The sequence below is a fragment of the Lepus europaeus genome, chromosome 2, assembly GCF_033115175.1.
Source record: "Lepus europaeus isolate LE1 chromosome 2, mLepTim1.pri, whole genome shotgun sequence".
Lineage (NCBI taxonomy): Eukaryota > Metazoa > Chordata > Mammalia > Lagomorpha > Leporidae > Lepus > Lepus europaeus.
The window spans coordinates 2,583,710-2,599,341 of NC_084828.1; positions in this window are offsets into that span (position 1 = coordinate 2,583,710).

The following is a 15,632-nucleotide window of genomic DNA, read 5'->3' on the forward strand; positions in this document are numbered from 1 at the left end:
CCGGCTCCGGACTGCAGCTCCCGCCAGTGCACGCCCTGGGAGACAGCGGTGAGGGATCAGGTAGTTGGGCTCCTGCCACTCAAGGGGGAGACCAGGAGTGGGTTTCTGGCGCCCGGCTCAGCCATTGCAGGAATTTGGGGGAGAGAACCAGCAGGTGGAACATCTCTGTGTGCCACCACCTCTTCAGTGAAGTCCGGAAGTGGAAAAGCACTCTGGGCCGTGTCTCCGGTGATGCCAGACTTGGGAAACAGCTGCAGGTGCAGAGCCCCCGCCCAGGGCTCCTAAAGCTGGGTCCTACTGCTCACATCCCTCCCCCAGGAACAAGCAGAGGTTGCGGGAGGGACTCTCCCTTCCTGTGGCTCATCCTCCATGGGAGCGCTCGGATCTTCCCCTCATCTGGCTGGGAGCAGGAGCCTGCAGGCCCGGGCGGGCCGCCTTGCTGCACCTGTCGGGTTTCCTAGGCCTGGGCACCCAAGGCTGCTCTCTGTTTCTGTAACTGTTTCTCCAGGTGCAGGAGAGCCGGGAAGGTTACAAACAGGAAGCAGAAAGGGACCCACACAGCCCGGGCTCCTGTCTGTGCCACATTGTATCGGATTCCAGGCTTGGCCTCCAAATTCCTGCTGAACCCTGAAGCCTTCTCTGAGCTGCTGATGGGTTGGGCTGGAACCTCGGTGGGCGGTCTCTGGCCCAGGGCCTTGTCCTGAGAGTGTTGGTGACGGCAGCCCAGCGTGGTCCGGTGGCCGTCTGCCTGCTGGCTCACCCGGGAGCGTTCAGCACCGCTGTGCCACAGCCAGCTTCCATCACACGCAGACCGTGAGGCTGCCTGCTCCTGAGCCGGGAACCTGCAAACGCTGAGCTGAAAGGAGCCGCCCCCTCCCACCAGGCTCCTCTCCCGCATTTAGGTGCAGTGACCAAAAGCTGCTTGGAGACACGAATGTTAGACGGCTTCCCCACGGCACAGCTGGGATCTGAACGTGCTGCGTACACAGCTTGAGGAAGAATTCGAAGTCAGGTCAGAGCGCTCTGAGCCCCAGTCGCAACCCCAGGGCCCAACCTCCGTCAGACCCCACTCCTGCTCTCGGTGCCGTGGCTGCCGACCGACGGCCTGCGCTGTGCTGATGGCCTGGTGCGGGTGTGCCGGGCGTGTGAGCTGTCACAGCCACAGCAGAGCCACCTGTGCCGCCCCGAGAAAGACCAGTGCGCGAAGCCGCAGGTCGCAGAGGAAGGGTCTCTGAGGAACGGGGGGCAGGGGGGCAGGTAGAAATCAGCCTGTGAGAGAGAGGGGCCTGAGGAAAACCTGGCAGGAGCTCACCCTGGACCAGCCAGGACTCCGCACGGTGCGGGAGCCCCATAACTGCAGGGGGTCCCAGCCTCCCCCAGGAGAGGTGCAGGAGCCCCAAAACTGCAGGGGGTCCCAGCCTCCCCCAGGAGAGTCCTCTCTGCCTGGCCTGAGCTTGCACGGCCTTCCTCCAGGGCGGGGCCCTGGGGAGGCTCTGCCCCAGCCAGGGGGCTCCCCAGTCTGACCCCACTGAGTGGGGAGCCCTGGGGGGAAGTCACCCGACTCACACTCAGGGACCTGTGTCCTGGAGGAGGGGGGAGGGGGAAGAGATAGGGAAGAAGGGGAGGGAGGAGAGGGGGAGAAGGAACGGAGGGAGGGGGAGGGGGAGGGGGAGGAGAGCTGGACCCCGTGCCTTATCAGCCCCAGTCTGAACACAGACTGCACTCAGCCCTCCTGGGCTGCCCGCCTGGGCCGCCCGCCTGGCCTGCCGGGTGCGTTCGCTCCGTTTAACCATGTGACCTGCTCTCCCCGGTCTGTGCGACTGGGCACGGTGTGGGATTCTGTCTGGAGAGGTGTCCATCGTTCTGACGAGTGCCCCGCCCCGTTACACCTGCTCCCCTGCTCGCTCCTGTTCTCCATCTCCTGCCTGAATTCTTTCTCGCACGAAGAGGAGAACCTACCCCACCCATCACCGATAACAGAACAACTCTGCCAGAGCCCGGGACTCAGAGGCCACCACGACCACCAAGGGTGACGTCGGCCAGTGCCACCTGGGATGTCAGCCCCAGAGGCCACTGTGTGTTGCGTCAGGGGCCTGCCATAGCCCCTCATGTCCGCGTTCGTAAACTTCCCTTGCCCGAGCCGGGGGAGGCAGCGTTTCCTGGCTGAAGAGCTGGTGAGGAAGGGAGGAGGGAGGTTTATTTTGGTTCCTGGGTTTGGAGGTTTACAGCCTGGGATGGGGCGGCCTCTCTGGCCGGCGACAGGAGAGCAGAGGGAGGGTGGCGGGGCGAGACGGGGCACCCACTGTGTCTCTCCTTATAAAGCCACCGTGATTCGTCACGGGGGCTGCACCCCAATACCCCAGTGCAATGCAGTCACTCCTCAAAGCCGCCCCTTCGACCCCGTGATGGGACCACGCTCCACCCGACAGACACCACGGCCCCGATGGTGCAGGGACGCAGCCTGGGCACAGGCCGGAAGACACTTCCGCTCCACCCCCATGATGCCCCGGGCCGCCCGGCACTCCCACGCCCTTTGCGCTGCTGTGTTCTTCCCAAGTACACGGTGGTTTTCTGGAGAACCTGCCTCTGGTGGTTTCGTGGACGGCAACTCTAACAACCAGCTTGCTGTCACCGCATTCCGTTCCTCCTCTTTGTCTACAAAGGTAAACACCTTGGGGCTGGTGTGGCAGAGGGGAAAGCTGCCACTTCAGCCCTGCACGGCGGCTTCGCTTCTGATCCAGCTCCCGTGAATGCGTCTGGGAATGCAGGGACGGTGGCTGGAGAGCTTGGACCCCTGCACCCACATGGGAGACCCTGAAGGAGCTCCTGGCTCCTGGCTTTGGCCTGCCTCCGCCCTGGCTGTTGCAGCCATCTGGGGAGTGAACCAGCGGATGGAAGACCTCTCTCTGTCTCTCCCTCTCTCTGCAACTCTGACATTCAAATAAATAAATCTTAAAAAAAGTAAGCACCAAGTGTCGTTCCGAGGCAGCCAGGCCTGGGTGGCCGTGCCCATCCTGGCTTGTTCACCTGCTATTCTCACTTGCAGTGCTCCGCCCACCTGCTAAGCGGACGTCCTGACATTCCACCTGTGTACCATCCTTGTTCACTCCTGCCGTGCGGTAACGAAATACCACAGACTGGGAAATTTACAATGAACAGAAAGTTCTGGAGTCTGGGGACTCCACGGCCACCGCAGACGGAGCCAGCGTGTGGTGAGGACGGCTGTGTGTGTCCTAGACGGTGCCTCCTGCTGTCCACCTGGTGGAAGTGTGGGCGGTCAGCTCAGGTCCCTGTCGGAATGAGAAAAGGGGCACAGTCCCTTTAAGAGAGGACCAAGTGCCTGCTTCTTGCCAAGGCTGCCTTTAGCAACACCGGGCAGCCCTCTGATTGGTTAACTGTTATTCTGCTCCTCCTCTGATTGGCTAAATCTGAGTAGCCACTTTTGTGCATAAAAGAGCTGGCACCCGCAGGCTTCCCCAGCAACTCCTCCCTTGGGCTCCGACCTCCAACTGCTGTGGCAGGTTTCTCACTTCAGTGGATCTCGCTTTGTTCATGTCCCTGTCCCTGTGGAAATTCTTTGACGTGAGACAAGAACCGTGAGATGGCCTCTGAGGTCGTGATCACCGTCACCCCCTGACAGCCCCACCCCCGTGGGATCACACTGCGACTGGGCTGCAGCGTGGGTGTTGGGAACACGTGTGTGCGTGCCGTGGCACGTTCTTGCTCACGTCCTCTGGTATTCTCAGTGGCTGTCCATGGCACAGGGACCTGACGGGTCTCCTGCCACCGTCTGCCACTGGACGGTGAGCTCATCTCCCGATGTCCACCTCCAGATGTCCGCGTGCCGGGCGGTCAGGCACACAGTGGGACACGAACTGCTGGTCCTCCTCACGGGGTGTGCTGCTTCCTCTGGTGAGGCCGGCCAGCGGGGCTGGGGTCCATGGGCCCCTCAGACGGAGGTGGAATGTCCGTCACCACCGGGCTGCACTGTGCCTGGAAAGCCTGGCTCAGCCCGGCCGGCGTCTCCGCACGGCAGCTTCCTGTGCTGCGTGTGTGACCCTGCGGCCTTAAATCTCACCTCCAGGGTGGGTGCAGGCTTTCACTCAGAGCTGGCAGGGGAAGGGGCTGAGCCCCCGGGGAGAGTCGGACCTGGAGACCCCTGCTGTCTTGTGTGACCTGGCGGATTTAAACCACGCCCTCAAGTTGCTGCGATCCTCCACCCAGAGCTAGCAGAGGAGGGGCTGAGCCCCTAAGGAGACGGACAGTCTGCAGCAGACCCCCACTACCTCCATGAGCCCCGAGCCAATCAGCACACGGATGTGAGACCCCGCCCAATGGGCGCCCCCACAGGATGACCCAGTGGACGGACAGTGACGCCTTAGACCCGGACACTGCCTCGCAGCCGGCGTCCAGCTCGGGCTCTCCCGCTCTCCTCTCCACCAGACGCCTTCTCTGTCGCCTGCCAATCAAATACATTTTCCGCCTCTTTGCAAATGGTTTCCGGCTTTTTATTTCTATACTAAGCTGAGGGAAAGAACCCACGAGAGTCGTTCCGGCTCCCACCCTTCCCACCGTGGCCGGTGACACCTGGTCTGCACACTTCAGCGCAGAAATAAAAAGGAGCGAAAGCGAGTTGATGTGGGAGAAGCAGCCAAAGTTCCCCCACGCAGGGCGCTGGGGAGGGGCCCCGGGCCGGGGCTGAGGTTCTCGTGGGACTGGTCCGGTCTGTGTTTTCTCTCTCTGCCTTTGTCTGTGACTACTGGCCTCTCACCCAGGGGCCGTGTCTGCGTGGACCCTGCACCTCTGTCCATGAGCGCAGGGTTGGTAGTTGATCACCCCCACCTCCGGCTATGTGTGGGGAGGGTCAGTAGCTGGTTAATATTTCCCCATTCCCCATACCCTTATCTTAGGAGCCACACTGCCCCTCCTCCTCCCTTTGCCTACACTGTGTTTTCTTATAGTTGTTTTTTTTTTTTTCCTCCAAAAGGGTGGAACTTTCCTGGAATTTGCCCAAGCCCAGTTTGTCTGTAGCCCTGTCTCAGGGGCCCCCTTTTCCTACAGGTGGAACCAAGGCCCCGCTGGCTGCGAGTCTAACTAAACCTACACAACCCCCAGCGTCAACCACAAATGCCAATCAGGAGCACCCTGGTCACGTCGAAGTCAGCGCCCCTCGTGCTTCAGGGGTCAGAGCCCCACGCCAGGAGGAAGGGGGCCCCGTGTCCTCCCGGCCGGCTCGCCTCTCCCCCACGAGCTCATCACGACTCCATCAGCAGAAAGAACGGGGTGGGGGGAGCCGGCCGGCGCTGGTGACCTCCCCCTGCGAGTGCCTGGGAGGCGAGGACACAGACCTAACGGGAGGAGGGGCCTGGACGGTGCAGACCCGCTGAGAGGCACTGCAGGAGCGGGGCCGCCCAGCTCGGCGTCCCTGGGACACTTACACGGCCCCTCGTTTTGGGGCAGTGGGGGGGGCAGACAGCTTGGAGGGCGTGTGGGTGAATAATTACCGGAGGGGGAGGAGGGGGACAGAGGTCAGGTTGCAGGAAGGTTGTCCGCAGAATCTGAGTGCAAGGGGCAGGCATTCTGGAAGGGAGCGGGACTCCGCCCTCCCAAGGTGCACGCCTGAGCCGCCCTGTCCTCCTCCGGGCCACAACGTCGCAGAGATTTCACTGGACACTCGGAAACGTATCCTTGTGTTATTTCTGGTTGTTCTGATTTCTTTGAACAAGTTATTTTGATGCATAAAAGCAATCGTTGCAATTCAAAAATTAATTCTTCAGTAAGAGACCACATAAAGCAAAAGGGACGGGCCTGGGGCCGGCGCTGTGGCACAAGGGATAAAGCCATCAACTGCAGTGTCGGTTTGAGTCCTGGCTGTTTCCCTTCCGATCCAGCTCTCTGCTGTGGCCTGGGGAAGCTATGGAGGATGGTCCAAGTCCTTGGGCCCCTGTACCCACATGGGAGACCCAGAAGAAGCTCCTGGCTCCTGGCTTCGGATCGGCCCAGCTCCGGCCGTTGTGGCCATCTGGGGAGTGAACCAGCAGGTGGAAGACCTCTCTCAGGGTGGGAGGGTAATTTCACTGCACAGGGTTCTAGCCTGGTGGTTTCTTCTTCCTGCACCCTAAAATGTTTCACTCCACTCTTCCTGGTGCAAAGAGCGTCAAGGGACAAAATCGCAACAATTTAGTTAAGATGTGTGTGCCTTTATTTCCGGTTCTACAGTTGGGCAACATTGCATTGGGGCCCAGCAGAGGAGGCTGGTTGTACAGAGAGAAGCTGCATAAACAAACCGTGCGACAAAGAGCAGGTCGCCGTGGCTGTTCTAGGCTGCTTCCTGGTAAGGCAGGAAGGGGGCGAGCACCAGGAAAGAAGCAGCTGGTTATTCTCAGGTTCCGTCTTCCGTGTGCTGGGGCCAGATTTGATTGTTACCCGAGAGCCCCGACTTCCCAGACGGTGAGGTCAGCCGTTTCAGCGTGGTCACGTGGGACCTCTGAGCGGCCATGGTCACGTGGGACCTCCGAGCGGCCATGGTCACGTGGGACCTCCGAGCGGCCATGGTCATGTGGGACCTCCGAGCGACTGCCGTGATGTGGGACCTTCCGAGCGACTGCCGTGACGTGGGACCTCCAAGCGACCGCCGTGACGTGGGACCTCCGAGCGGCCATGGTCACGTGGGACCTCCGAGCGGCCATGGTCATGTGGGACCTCCGAGCGGCCATGGTCACGTGGGACCTCCGAGCGGCCATGGTCACGTGGGACCTCCGAGTGGCCATGGTCACGTGGGACCTCTGAGCGGCCATGGTCACGTGGGACCTCCGAGCGACCGCTGTGATGTGGGACCTCCGAGCGGCCATGGTCACGTGGGACCTCCGAGCGGCCATGGTCATGTGGGACCTCCGAGCGACTGCCGTGACGTGGGACCTCCGAGCGACCGCCGTGACGTGGGATCTTCTGAGCGACCACTTTGACTCTGGTTTCCAGGAGCCCATCACGGGCGCTCTGTCCCAGCCCCAGCCTTAATTTTTATTTGACAATGGTCTCGGAAGAGAAGCAGGGTATGAAAAGTATTTTGTTCTTCATACTTCTCTCAAGATTTTCTCTTTTTAAAATTTTTGTTTGAAAGGCAAACTTGGGGCTGGCGCTGTGGCATACAGGGTAAAGCCGCCTGCAGTGCCAGGGTCCTATATGGGCGACCCTTCGAGCCCTACTCAGCCAGTGAAGGTGTTTCCAGGAAAATATGTCCAGGACATTTAGGGGTAACAGCTGGTACAACACAGCCAAGAGACCCCGCGGGCAGCTCTCGAAAGAATGCTCCCAGAAACATCTTCACATGCAATGGCGGCCCTTCCAAAGGAAGTGCTTTGAATGAGTCACACTTTAGCTTTTAATTCCATGGAAGCCAGGAGCCTGGAACTTCCTCGGGGTCTCCCACGCGGGTGCAGGGGCCCAAGCACGTGGGCCATCTTCCACTGCTTTCCCAGGCCATAGCAGAGAGCTGGATCGGAAGTGGAGCAGCCGGGACTCGAACCGGATGCCGGCGCTGTAGGCGGTGGCTTAACCTACTACACCAGAGCGCCGGCCCCTGTGGCTTGGTTTTTAAGCCGTGTCAGTGCAGTGTTCCAACTTCTGACTTCTGCCGCCCCGTCATGTGTGCGCTGTGCCTTTAGCGATGCACGGTTTCTGGATGGTCGGTCCCATGAGTCCCTTCTTCTCTGTTCACCTGAGCCTGGGGAGTTGCCATGACGTGGCATCAAGCTCTGCCTGCCTGGTCATGTCAGGTCCCTGCTGCTCCAGGGCAGCCTCTGTCGCCCTGCCCACCAGTCCTGCCAGTCAAACTTGGGGCTGTGAGCGAGAGTCCTGCCCGTCGTCCCCACTGTCCACCGAAGCGTCGCCGTGTTGTGTCCCAGTGTCAAATGTGTCTTTGGGGGCTGGTGATGTGGCACAGTGGGTTAATGCCCTGGCCTGAAGCGCTGGCAACCCATACAGGCACCAGTTCGAGACCCAGCTGCTCTACTACCCATCCAGCTCTCTGCTATGGCCTGGGAGAGCAATAGAAGATGGCCCAGGTCCTTGGGCCTCTGCACCCATGTGGGAGACCTGGAGGAAGCTCCTGGCTCCTGGTTTTGGGTTGGTGCAGCTCCGGCCATTGCGGCCAATTGTGAACCATTGGATGGAAGATCTCTCTCTGTCTCTCTCTCTCCTCTCTCTGTGTAACTCTGACTTTCAAATAAATAAATAATAATAAAAAACTCCATCTTGATGGAGAAAGACTTTAAAAGAAACAAATGTGTCTTTTTTTTTTTTTTTTTTTTTTTGACAGGCAGAGTGGATAGTGAGAGTGAGAGACAGAAAGATCTTCCTTTACCGTTGGTTCACCCCACAATGGCCGCCGCGGCTGGTGCGCTGCGCACTGCGCTGATCCGAAGCCCGGAGCCAAGTGCTTCTCCTGGTCTCCTATGCGGGTGCAGGGCCCAAGCACTTGGGCCATCCTCCACTGCCTTCCCGGGCCACAGCAGAGAGCTGGACTGGAAGAGGGGCAACCGGGGTAGAATCCAGTGCCCCAACCGGGACTAGAACCCGGTGTGCCAGCGCTGCAAGGCAGAGGATTAGCCTATTGAGCCACGGCACCGGCCAACAAATGTGTCTTTAAACCTCATGAAACATATAAAGGAATTATCTCCTTAAATCCATATCAAGGCCGGCACCGTGGCTTAACAGGCTAATCCTCCACCTTGCGGCACCGGCACACCGGGTTCTAGTCCCAGTCGAGGCACCAGATTCTACCCCGGTTGCCCCTCTTCCAGGCCAGCTCTCTGCTGTGGCCCGGGAGTGCAGTGGAGGATGGCCCAAGTGCTTGGGCCCTGCACCCCATGGGAGACCAGGAGGAGCACCTGGCTCCTGCCATCGGATCAGCGCGATGCGCCGGCCTCAGCGGCCATTGGAGGGTGAACCAACGGCAAAAAGGAAGACCTTTCTCTCTGTCTCTCTCTCTCACTATCCACTCTGCCTGTCAAAAAAAAAAAAAATCCATATCAAAACATCAATAAAGGCCTTGTGTCCACAATATACAAAGAATTTTAAGAGCTCGCCAATCAAAACAAACAACTGAGTTCAGAGAAACAGGACAAACGATGTGGACAGCTCATGAAGCACGTCTGGAGAGCGCACGGGCCCGGGAAGGTTCTGAACAGCGCGTGACCCCGGAAGCACAGGCTAACACAGCAGCCAAGCAGCGCGACGCACCTGCCCGAGCGGCTGAGACCACGCCGACAGCAGCAGGTACTCCACGCTCATCACTGGTGGGAAGGAGGGTGGCACAGCCACGTGGGGAGGCGGGTCGGTGGCTTCTTACCCAATTGAATCTGCTCTTGGGCCGGTGTTGTGGCACAGCGGGTTAAGCCACCACCCATGATGCCACCATCCTGTATGGTTTGAGTCCCAGTCGCTCCAGTTCCCATCCAGCTCCCGGGTAATGCACCTGGGGAGGCAGTGGGAGATGGGCCAAGTGCTTGGGCCCCTGCACCCATGGGGCAGCCCCGGATGGAATTCCTGGGTCCTAGATTTGCCTGGCCCAGCCTTGACTATTTTGGGCATTTGGGGAGTGAACCAGTGGATGAAGATTTCTCTCTTTCTCTCTCTCTCCCCACCCTGCCCCACTGTCACTCTGCCTTCCAAATAAATGATAATTCTTTAAAAAGAGTTGAAATGAGCTGTCAAGCCAAGAAGATACAGAGACATGTTAGTGCGTATTACTGAGATAAAGCAGCCAGTCTAGGGGGCCGGCGCTGGGCACCCACATCCTGTACTGGCTCCAGTTTGAGTCTGGGCTGCTCCTGTTCCGATCCAGCTCCCTGCTAATGAACCTGGGAAAGCAGAGGAAGATGGTTTAAGTCCTTGGGCCCCTGAACCCACGTGGGAGACCCGGAAGAAGCTCCTGGCTCCGGGCTTCGGATCAGCCCAGCTTTGCTGTTGTTGCCATCTGGGGAGTGAACCAGTGGATGGAAGAGCTCTCTGTCTCTCTCTCTGTCTCTGTCTCTCCTTCTCTCTGTCTGTAACTTGCTCTTAAATAAATAAATAAATAAAAATAAAAGAGCCAGTCTGAAAAGCTTTCGTACTGGGTGATTCCAGCAACGTGACATTCTGGAAAAGTCAAACCACAGAGCCCATAGAAACATCCGAGGCTGCCAAGGGTGCAGGCGGGGGAGAGGTGGGTACGGCAGGCATGTGGGACTTCCAGGACAATGGAAGCTGTTGTGTGGCGGGAACAGTCCGCGGACAGCAGGTGGCAAGTGCCCGGGCTCTGAGACTGGGCCACAGGGTGGCGCTAACAGTGGGCTGAGCTAACAAGGCACCAGCCCTGTGCTGACTCTAACAAACGTGAGGTATGAATAATGGGAAACTCGGATGGCTTGGGGCCCCGTGAGCTAAGCCACGTCCTGCCACGCCGGCATACCCTGGGAGCGATGGTTCCAGTCCCGGCTGCTCCACTTCCCATCCAGCCCCCCGTGAATGCACCTGGGAAAGTGGCGGAAGACGGCACAGGTGCCTGGACCCCTCACGGCCAGCACCTGCGCCCGGCCGCTGTGCGTGCAGCCTGGGCCCTGGGACGCGCTCACGGCTGCCCGGCTCACATCACCCCTGCGTCCCAGGTTTGCGGCCCTTGTCCAGTGCTCACCGTGCGGCGAGGGTGGGAGGGGGCACAGTGTCCCGGCTCCGGAGCGACCCCTCCTCCCCGCGCGAGGATGCAGCCGTGGACAAAGCAGACGCGGGCCCTTGCCAGGTGCCGAGAGGACTCTCTTGGTGCTGGTGGCTGGAAAGCGCTCAGGGCTGCCATTTTGCCCCTTCCACGGGGTGCCTCCCACGAAGACCCCTCCCAAAGGCCCCTCCGGACACGGCCACCATGGGCGCTGGGCTTCAGCCACGGGTCCAGCAGCCCCGAAGCGCGTGTCCCGGAGCAGTGGGTGGCTGGTCTGGGCAGCTGTGTGGTTCAGAGGGCGGCGGCCAGAGGTTCTGAAGGCAAAGGCTCCGTCTGTGGGGTCCTGGGCTCCGTGTGCAGGGCGCCGGCTCCGTCTGTAGGGGGCGTCGGGGAAGGGCTCCGTCTGTGGGGAGTGCTGGGCCGTCTGTGGGGCACGGGCTCCGTCTGTGGGGGGCGTCGGGGGTGGGCTCTGTCTGTGGGGTCCTGGGCCGCGGGCTCCGTGTGCAGGGTGCGGGCTCTGTCTGTGGGGCGCTGGGCCATCTGTGGGCCCCGGGCCGCAGGCTCCGTCTGTGGGGTCCCGAGCTACGGGCTCTGTCTGTGGGGCTTGGGCTCCGTCTGTGGGGGGCGTCGGGGGTGGGCTCTGTCTGTGGGGTCCCAGGCCGCGGACTCCGTGTGCAGGGTGCGGGCTCTGTCTGTGGGGTGCTGAGCCATCTGTGGGGTCCTGGGCCGCGGGCTCCGTCTGTGGGGTCCCGGGCCGTGGGCTCCGTCTGTGGGGGACATCAGGGGCAGGCTCTGTCTGTGGGGGCGCTGGGCCATCTGTGGGGCGCGGGCTCCGTCTGTGGGGTCCTGGGCTGCGGGCTCCATCTGTGGGGGTCATGGGGGCGGGCTCCATCTGTGGGGCCCCCGCCGCGGGCTCCGTGCGCAGGGCCAGGGCGCCGGCTCCGTCTGTGGGGGCGCTGGGCCGTCTGTGGGGGCGCTGGGCCGTCTGTAGGGGGAGCTCTGCACTACCCGTTCCCATTCCCCGCTGCCTCAACCTCCGCGCCCCCCCTCCCGGCCCCCGGGGCTCCCCGGGAACGGCGGCCCCTCCCGCTCCGCGTTCCCCGCAGGCTGGGCCACGCGGGACCGCCGCATTTTCTCCGGCAAACCTGGCGGGCGGTGGGCGGGGGCTGGGTGTGGCGGCCTCCGAGCGCTGCGAGGAGGCCTGGGCCGGGTCTCAGCCCCGCGACCCCTCCGGCCGCCCCCGCCGCCCTCCCCCACCGCCGGGCCTGTTCCCCCGTGGGCTGTGAGGCGGGAGCCCGCCTGCCGCCCGCTCCCCAGTTCTGGGGTCGCGGCCCGGCTGGGGGCAGCAGGGGGCTGTCCACGCACCCGGGGGGGGCGGGGAGGCTGCTGAGTTGCGGGGGGCGCAGCCTCAAGCCAAGCCGGCCCTCCAGCCAATGACCCACCGCTTCCTCCCCTGGACCACTCCTCAGGTCCCCCAGGACGAAGCTGGGACCCTGATGTCCCCTACTCTCTTCCCACGAGCCTCTGCCCCCGGGGGCTCCCTCGGCCCGGGCCCCACCCCGACTGCTCCTGCTCCTCTCCGGGCCTGGCCCCACCTGGAGCTGGGTGGCGGGGCGGCAGCTACAGAACAAAGCCGGCAAAGTCCCCGGGCGGTTTTTGGGATAAATTAAGCACATCATTATTGTCATCTTTTAAAGAGTTATTTTCTTATTTGAAGGTCAGAGTTAGGGAGGGAGAGAAAGAGAGAGAAGTCGTCCATCTACTGGTTCGCTCCCCAAGTGGCCCCCATGACCAGGGCTGAGCCAGGCGGGAGCCAGGAGCCAGGAGCTTCTTCCCGGTCTCCCACGCGGGTGCAGGGGCCCGAGGACTAGGGCCGTCTTCCACTGCTTTCCTATACACAGCAGTGCCAACCCCTAAATGTATTAATATAATTGGTTTCACCAGTTTTTTGTTTTTTGTATTATTTGGGAGGCAGAGAGAAGAGGGAGAGAGTGCTTCCATTCATGGCTCACTCCCCAAATGCCTGCAACATCACTGATCTGCAAGTCTCCCAGAGGGCAGCAGGCCGGCTGGAACCTGCACCTGCCGCCTCCCTGGGAGCGGGAGCCAGGTGCTGACGGGGACCTGGGCGTCCTGATGCCAGGCTGACCACTGGATCCCCTTTCCTGTACTGAAGTGCATCTAGTAGGAAATCGAGCTGCGGCCGTAGCTGGTACTTGTGGCTCACGTGGTGCTGCAGGTTTGCCTACCTCCACGTCCCTGTGCCTCCGCTCCCTGGAGCCTGGTCTGTCCCGGTTACATCCTGGTGCTGGCCCTGGCCAGGCACACAGCAGGGCGTGGGGCACAGCTTGTCCAGAGCTGGCTGCCGCCGGCCCTGGCGGGGGCGACCCCTCCCACACACCCTCTCTCCCCAGGAATGCGGTGTCCTGGTTCCAGGGTCTGTAGGCTCAGAAAACAAGGCCAAGTCCAAATGCTTTTGTGCCTTCAGTGTTGTTTTTAAACAAAACTTGGGTTGGCTTGTGTGCGTCACTGATGGAAATGTGACTCTGGGCTGGTCCTGCCTGCAGCCCCGGCAGGGCTGTGTCCCCGCTGTGCTAACCCCGTGCGACCTGGGGCTCCGAGCCCCGGCTGGGAGATGCAGCGGCAGGGCCTCGTCGGGGTCAGCCTGTCCCCACCGTCCCTGGGACCAGGCCTTCTTGGGGTGTGCAGGGACGCAGGCCTGGGGGAAGGCAGCACCTGTGGCCCTGGATTCGGGTCCTGAGGCTGCGCTGAGAATCGCACTGTTTGAGAGCTAAAGACCGCGCCCCCCCCCCCCATCAGTTTCCAGGAGAAGCTGGTGAAGTGAGGTTGGAGTTGCCATGGCAACCAGCAGGGGCCAACAGGGTGCTTGTGAGCCAAGGCCTGGGCAAGGAGCGGGCCTGCCTCCCTGCTGTGTCTGAGACACTGTGAGGAGGAGGCACAGGACCTCCCGACGTGGTGTGGCTGACAGGGAGGCTCCCTAGGAGAAGCCCACCCCCCACTTCTCCCTCTCCCACCCCGGGGGCTGCAGTCAGCTGTGTGCCGAGTCTGAGCCCTGTCCAACCACCGGGGCGGTGTGGCCGGTGTTGAGGTCCAGCAGGTTAAGCCGCGGCCTGCAGCACCAGCATCCCATGAGCACCAGTTCCATTTCCGGCTGCTCGGACTCCCTGCGAATGACCTGGGAAAGCAGTGTAACACCGCCCAAGTGCTCAGGGTGGAACTCCAGGCTCCTGCTCCAGGCTGGCCCGGCCCCCAGCTATTGTGAACCAGTGGATGGAAGACCTCTTTTTTTTATTTTATTTTTATTTTTATTTATTTATTTTTGGACAGGCAGAGTGGACAGTGAGAGACAGAGAGAAAGGTCTTCCTTTTTGCCGTTGGTTCACCCTCCAATGGCCGCTGCGGTAGGCGCGCTGCGGCCGGCGCACTGCGCGGTTCCAATGGCAGGAGCCAGGTGCTTCTCCTGGTCTCCCATGGGGTGCAGGGCCCAAGCACTTGGGCCATCCTCCACTGCACTCCCTGGCCACAGCAGAGAGCTGGCCTGGAAGAGGGGCAACCGGGACAGGATCGGTGCCCCGACCGGGACTAGAACCCGGTGTGCTGGCGCCGCAAGGTGGAGGATTAGCCTAGTGAGCCGTGGCACCGGCCTCTCTTTTTTTTATTAGGTAGAGTTGTAGACAGTGAGAGAGAGAGAAAGGTCTTCCCTCTGTTGGTTCACCCCCTAATGGCCGCTATGGCCGGCGCTGCACTGATCCGAAGCCAGGAGCCAGGTGCTTCTCCTGGTCTCCCATGCGGGTGCAGGGCCCAAGCACTTGGGCCATCCTCCACTGCCCTCCCGGGCCATAGCAGAGAGCTGGACTGGAAGAGGAGCAGCTGGGACTAGAACCCGGCACCCCAACCGGGACTAGAACCTGGGATGCCAGCACCGCAGGCGGAGGATTAGCCAAGTGAGCCATGGCGCCGGCCTGTGACTCTTTCAAATAAAAAAATTAAATACTTATTTATTTGAAAGGCAGTTACAGAGAGGCAGAGAGAGGTCTTCTTTCTGCTGGTTCACTCCCCAGATGGCTACAATAGCAGGAGCTGAGCCTCTCCGAAGCCAGGAGCCAGGAGCTTCTTCCTGGTCTCCCATGTGGGTTCAGGGGCCCAAGCACTTGGGCCATCGTCCACTGCTTTCCCAGGCCATAGCAGAGAGCTGGATGGGAAGTGGAGCAGCCAGGACTCGAACCAGTGCCCATATGGGATGCTGGCACTGCAGGCAGAGGCTTAGTCCGCTACGCCACAGTGCCGGTCCCGATTTATTTGAAAAGGCAGAGTTTACAGAGAGGAGAGACAGAGCGAAATCTTCCATCCACTGGTTCACTCCCCAAATGGCCACAATGACCAGGGCTGGGCCAGGCCGAAGCCAGGAGCCTGAAACTTCCTCTGGGTCTCCACATGAGTGCAGGTCCAAGGACGTGGGCCATCTCCCAGTACTTTCCCAAGTGTATTAGCAGGGAGCTGGATCGGAAGTGGAGCAGCCAGGACTGGCGCCCACATGGGATGCCAGTGTTGAAGGCCTCGGAGCCAGCTCTTAGCCGTCCTGGGCTCCCCCAGCGCCTGTGAGGTCTCCGGGCTGCTGGCATTCTGGCTGACCAGGGAACCGGCCTGGCTGTTGGACAGCCTGGGCTCTGAGCACTGTGGATCTGCACAGCTCACAGCCTGCGAGCTGGGGAGTTCGGCCTCGGGCGCCCTCAGCGGCCGCTGGGTTCAGAACCTCAGGCCGACGGGGGCTTCCTTTAGCGAGCACAGCAAGAGGGTGGATGGCGACACCGGCACACTGCAACTTCCTCTAGCCCCTGCCCTGTGTGAATACCCCGAAGACCGCCCTGTCACCCCGGGCCCCCCCAGCCCTGTATACACACCCCGAGGACCTCCCTCA